The 6,258-nt window shown below is 49.7% G+C and overlaps 1 pseudogene across 1 annotated transcript; it reads left to right on the top strand.

Annotated features, from left to right (window-relative positions):
* Positions 1-4,792: 4,792 nt before the first annotated feature.
* LOC308566955 (mitochondrial 2-oxoglutarate/malate carrier protein-like) lies at positions 4,793-5,780 on the top strand (annotated as a pseudogene). Its single transcript has 2 exons — positions 4,793-5,316; positions 5,397-5,780. The product of its transcript is annotated as a mitochondrial 2-oxoglutarate/malate carrier protein-like (transcript).
* The last annotated feature ends 478 nt before the right edge of the window (positions 5,781-6,258 follow it).

The raw sequence follows: 6,258 nt of genomic DNA, 5'->3' as shown, positions 1-6,258 counted from the left end.
TTACGGTAGGGGCAGAAACGAGTAAACACGATCAAGGTTAACCCACACAGACCACGAAATTCAGAGAAACCACCACAAGCAGAAAGTATAAAAACAGTCACTTTTCCTCAAAAGTTAATATTCAAGAAGGAACACCAGCTTCCCCTCCCTCTCACTCACCCCAGGACCTCCACACCCTTGTGGGGGGCGGGGCACAGGGAGAGAAGCCAGCTCAGGTTTTAGTTCTGCTACTCAGAGCATGACCTTGATGGTAACCTCAACCTGGGCCTGCCCATTCTGCTCTCTGTGCCTCACCTGGATGTGACGGGATAGAATGAGGGGCTTTGTGGGAGGTTCTAGAATTTGCAACCAAAGCCCATGGCCAAGATCAAAAGGGAATAAGTGTCCTGTGCAGCACATTTGAAAGTTGCCAGCAGTAACCATTTCAGGGTTTGGGGTGGGCATCTCAGCTACCACTGCCCTTCCGCAACCACCAGCACCCACTCTTCCACCCCCAGGAGCAAAAGAATTCTTGTGGGGAGACGTCTTTCCTTAACCAGCAGGGGAGGGAGGCACTACCAACGCCATTTCCTGAAGCCAAGGGAAGGAGGCCCCAAGAGAATCCCCCCTCACGTTTGCAGATGAGGGGTACGCAGGAAGGAGGGATTTAGGTCATGTGCCTTGGGGTCTGCCTGGCCACCGGGACTGCTGGGAGAACAGCCAGGCAGAAGACCTGATCATGTCCTCAGAGCAAACCAGGTTAGAGCCCTCAGGCTTGTTGGAGAAACTGGAGGCCACAGGCCAGTCAGTCAAAGGTCAGTCAAAGGTGCAAAGTCTCAGAGCACCCTCCCCACGGGCCGCTGGGTGCTGCTTGTCCTCCCTGAGCCTGTGGACAAGCAAGATCAATGGTGGTGACCAGCAGACATGGGCTCGAGCACCAAATTGACGAGCAGAGGAAAGGGAACGGTGGAGGGCGGGAGAGAGACAGGCTGTTCCCACTGTGCCCCTGTCTGGCGGGCTGCACGTTAGAATCCCCAGGAGGCTTTGAAACCCTGGTCCCACCCCAGCCAGTGGCATCAGCTTCTCTGGCACCAGGGCCTAAGCGTCCTGATTTATAACGCTCTGCAGTGACGCCAACATGCCGCCATGGGAGAGACGTGGAAACTAGAGAATTGATTTCAAGGTTAAAGTTTTAAAATGCATTGGAGTGAGTCATAAAACTGCAATGAAATTTGTCTAATCATAAGTGGATTAAAATGTATAACATTGGGAAGAAATCTGGGCCACACCTATCCACAGAGACAATTTAGCAGTATTTAGAAAGATTAAACTGTTTTATGTTTATATCCCCCAAAGAACTGGGAATCCACATTATTATACATGATATGGGGATAAAAATAACATCTAACCCACATGGTTGGTATAGGTTTAAAAGAGGTGTATGGAGCAATCACACGGGTGGATACTGGTTCCTTCAATAGCTAAATCCTTGCCTGGCACACGGTAGGCTCTCAAAGGTATTTGTTGAATGAATGATCGTGGACAAATGCCAGTCAAATGTAAGCTTATATTAAAGATCAGCCTACAGAACCCTCCAAATTAATTAGCTCTTCTTAGTTTGAGTTTCCCAAAAGCAGGGACTAAGACAAAGACATGGGCTCAAGCAGTTTACTTGGGAGGTGATTCCAGGGAGCCAGAGAGAAAAGGAGAGACAGGGAAGGGAGCAGGCCCAATAACTGGTGCTTGATTGAGCTGATCGCTGCTGTGCGTGGGAGGCTCAGTCCTGCCAGGGGAGCCATGCAGAAATGAAACAGAGTTGTGGCCCAAAACCTAGGGCTGGGGCCCTTACCCACCAACTCCTGCTCACAGTGGTGTTGGTTACTGCAGGGACACCAACCCCTCACACTTCCACGCCTGGACATATGGGCTGAGCACGCTCCTTGCATGCTGGAGAAATCCCTGGGGCAAAGCTGAGACCCAGGAGCATTTGCTGTGAGAGGTGGTCTGCATGAGAGATCCCACCACACCACAGCTGGCAGGGGAGGCGGCTGAGGGCACCTAGCCTGGCACACCAACAGCGTCTGCTCCACGCCTCCTGAGTCATCAAGTGCTAGCAGGCGTTAACTATTTAGGAAAGTTCTGCGGATGCCTCAGGAGACAGCCATACATCTAATCACAGAACAATTTTGTAATTTAAAAGGGATTTTATTCTCTTCTCTGTCTAGACAGAAACTAAGCCGACAGAATGACTCCCACTCTGTGGATTTAAGCAGAACGGTTCTCATGCACCTTAAGATATGTCGGTCTCTAGTGTGGAAAGTCAGATTAATACACATTACTTTGCAGGGAAACTAATTAAATTTCCCTGTCTTCTTCCTTGGCCTCTATCAATTAACTGTAATTTACACTCTACCTGGGTCTTTCCACAGAGGAAATAAAGCACACAATCGGAGCCCCGAAAGGCAAATACAGCGAGTGTTCTTAGGGGGAGCGTGTGGAGTATGAGATAAAAACCGAGAGCCCGCGTAGTCAGAGTTCAACTAAATTCAAAGTCTATTATTCAAGGAGGGTAAAACCTCTGTGGCACAAAGAAGTTAACAAATACCCTGGCCCCCATTATCTATTTCAAGGAGATATTAATAAAATTCCTATTTCCAAAGATAAAGAAAATCAAGCAGAAAAACCAGACCAAACCACAGAGCAAAGAAGGCTGCCCTAATAATACTGCGCCCTAGGTGTTTTCTTACAGGGGTTGTGGCTGTCCTGCAGGCTAACCAAAGGCCTGGCCGAAGGGATGATCAGAACGAGACAGGACACAAAACTGTTCTTGAAGAGTAATAGGACTTTGCCCAGCCCTTCACAGCCTGTGGGAGTTCATGGGGTGACATTAGCAAAAATAACTCATTTTTCACTGGGTCATGCCCCCACAGGGCACTTTGAGCTTTCATGGAGTCAAGGGTATATTTATGAGCAGGTCTGCCCTATCTGAGCGCTGCTATTATATCCTGCCAGGTGCCCTCTCTCACGCTGCAGTTGAACTCCTGGAACCCCCAGGATATCAACGCTGCACAGTGGTCCCTCTCCCTCCGTCTCACGAACTGTTTCAGGAGTGTCCATGCTGTGTGGCTCATGCCCTAGGTCTAAGAGAAACAACCCTGTCAGATTTTATGTACTGCACAGCTGTTCTCCAAGGGACTCTGACATCTGTGAAACCCAGAGAGTAAGGACTTGGACACAGGCTGGAATGGCAAACACTTTGAAGTCCTACCACCACTTCCCATTGGCTCTGGGTAGTTCAAGACTGCTCCGTGATTCCTTCTCCCTATAGGTGGCTTTCTTTCCCACAAGGCACCATAGTCCCTCCAGATCTGACCAGGGATGATCTGCCCCAGTCTAGGACCCACTTGATAAAAAAGAAAAAAAAGAAAAATGGGCCCTGCCAGCATGGCTCAGTGGTTGAGCATCAACCCATGATCCAGGAGATCGAGGTTCAGTTCCCTATCAGGGCACATGCCCAGGTTGTGGGCTCGATCCCCACTGGGGGTCATGCAGGAGGCAGCCGATCAATGACTCTCTCATCACTGATGTTTCTCTCTCTCTCTCCCTCTCCCTCCCTCTCTCTGAAATCAATAAAATATATATTTTTTTAAACCAAACAAACAAAAATGGGTATTTTTATTTATTTTACTCAATTTTCAATGCTTGTTTTCCTTATTGAGTACTTCCTTTACCCAATTGCTCAATTAATTTTCACTAAACACGCTCAGGAGATCTGTTAAAAATGTAGATTCTGACTCAGTAGATGTGGGCTGAGGCCAAAGATCCTGCATTCTGTATAAGCCCCAGGGGATACTGACGCTTCTTGTCTTGGACCACCCCTGAGAAGTGAGATTTAAGAGATTTACAGTGACACATCCAGGCCCCCTAGGGGATAGTTTGACTAGAAAAATAAATGCATCCCTACACAGTCAGCAGTACAAGGGTACATATGTCTAAGGATAAGTGCCTATTCTTGAAAATGCCCAAATGTGATCCATGACCAAACTCACATAAACATCCTCTACAGCAAAGGTTCTCAAACTTGAGTGTGCGTCTAAAACACCTGGAAGGCATGTTACATGCAGACAGCTGGGCCCCACCCCCAGAGATCCTGTCTTTGTAGGCCTGTGTTGGAGCCCAAGAAACTGCATCTCTAACAAGTTCCCAGGTGATGCTGATGCTGCTGGCCCAGGGCCCACACCTGAAAGCATCTACTTAAGCAACACTGGTAAGGAAAGATAGCTCTGCGAAGATATATTACCCTCTGGTCCCTGCCCACACCCACCCTTGACAAGACTTTTAAAGAATCCAGACCTCCTAACATGCACCCCACCACCACCCCGCCCCACAAACATGTTCACAAGAGTCTTTCAATATTAATCTTCATCTTTCCATCTTTAAGCTAAGTCTTTGTTTTTAAAGTGAATTACTTGTTGGCCAGCTGGTGTTGCTCAGTAGTTGAGCATCGACCTGTGAACCAGGAGGTCACCGTTGTATTTCTGGTCAGGGCACATGTCCGAGCTGCAGGCTCAGTTTCAGCTGGGTCCCCAGTAGGGGGCATGCAGGAGGCAGCCAATTGATGATTCTCTCTCATCATTGATGTTCCTATCTCTCTCCCTCTCCCTTGAAATAATAATAATAAAATGGATCACTTGTTGACAACATACAATTGGGTCTTTTTTTTAATACACTCCCCATTCCTGTTTTGATAGATGTATTGAGACAATCCAATTTAAAATGATTGTTTGGGGGTGTCAAGGGCCATCGAGTAGTGATGGCAGCCATGGCAAGTCCCTGGAGGCGGGATGGATGAAAACCCTGTACCTCCCCTAAGTCTGTCAAGTTCCTGTTTGGGGCCTGGCCAGGATGGGAGCTACACTTTTTGTGCAAGCCCTGGCCCTGGTGAAGAACTGGATGCAGTTGAGCAAGGAAGGAGCCAAGACACGAGAACTCCATCCCTTACCACCATCCTTGAGGCAGAAGGGCTGAGGGGCACTTACACTAGCTGTCAGCTAACTTACTGTGCCAGGCCACTTCCACCACCACTCGCCTTGGCATCTGTACTGTGCTACTTGAATGCCCGACTGGGGCTGATGGTGCATCCCTGGCTTTCTGCCGAAGCCCCTGATTGGCATGACCGCAGATGCAGCTGGCCTTTCTGGGAACACCAGCTCAGGTGACACTTATCCGCATGACCACTGATGGCCAGCTCCCAGCTGACCAGCGCCATGGCTACAAAAACATGTTTAATGCCCTGACTCAGTTTGCCCTGGAAGGGGGGTCCTCACACTATGGAGGGTGAGTGAAGGGGCTGGAGACTTGGGGGATGTGGAGTCAGGTCGCAGGCATTTCTGACCCCTCCCCCACTGCCCACCCAGGGCAGCATCCCTACCTTGGCTCGGGCTGGCATTGTCAATGCTGCCAGCTCACCTCTTAGCCCCAATCGTAGCAGTTCTTACTGGATTCAGGCTACTTCTCTGTGCCACTTCTGTGCCAGCATGATTAGTGGCCTGGTCACTACTGCTGCCCCCATGCCGGTGGACATTGCCAAGACCTGGATCCAGAACATGCAAATGATTGATGGGAAACCAGAATGCAGAAACAGGCTGATGTGCTGGGAAGGTCGTCGCTGGGAGGGCATCTTCAGCCCGTGGGAGGGCTTTACACCAAACTGTGCCTGCTTGGACTCTGCAACTGTCCTCACCTTCATCTTCTTGGAGCAGATGAACAAGGCCTACAAGCATCTTTTCCTCAGTGGCTGAGGCAGGCGAGGGGCCTGGAACCTATGTTCTGGGCTCCCACCCGCCTGCTGCTCCTACAGTCAGTGTGCCCCTGGGGGCCTGGACTGCTGCCCTGGGCCCCTCTGTTTATTCCCCTCCACAGTGTGGTTCCCTCCTCTGCGGTGAAGGACTCTGGTCTGGCCTACTTACCTGCTCCAGCTTACCTGCTCGTCCTGATCCTCATGACCTCTCTGTTCCTGGCTGTGCATTGGGGGGAGCTGAGAAACTTCCTGAGGATTTCCAGCCTCCCCTTGGGTGTTAGTTTCAGGGCACACGGGACAGAAGAGAAACCAAGGCAGAGCTGAGGGAACCAGAGACAGCAAAAGCTATCAAGATGATCAGAGGGTCTGCAGCGGGAGGGTGTGGCCCTTCCTCCCTCCACCTCACTGAGGACATAATCAATAAATTGGATTGATAACACTAAAATAAAATAAAGTGATTATTTGGATTAATACCTACT

The sequence above is a fragment of the Miniopterus schreibersii genome, assembly GCF_964146895.1.
Source record: "Miniopterus schreibersii genome assembly, chromosome: 14".
Classification (NCBI taxonomy): domain Eukaryota; kingdom Metazoa; phylum Chordata; class Mammalia; order Chiroptera; family Miniopteridae; genus Miniopterus; species Miniopterus schreibersii.
Note: the sequence above shows the minus strand (reverse complement) of the source record. Positions and strands in the feature narration are given on the sequence as shown.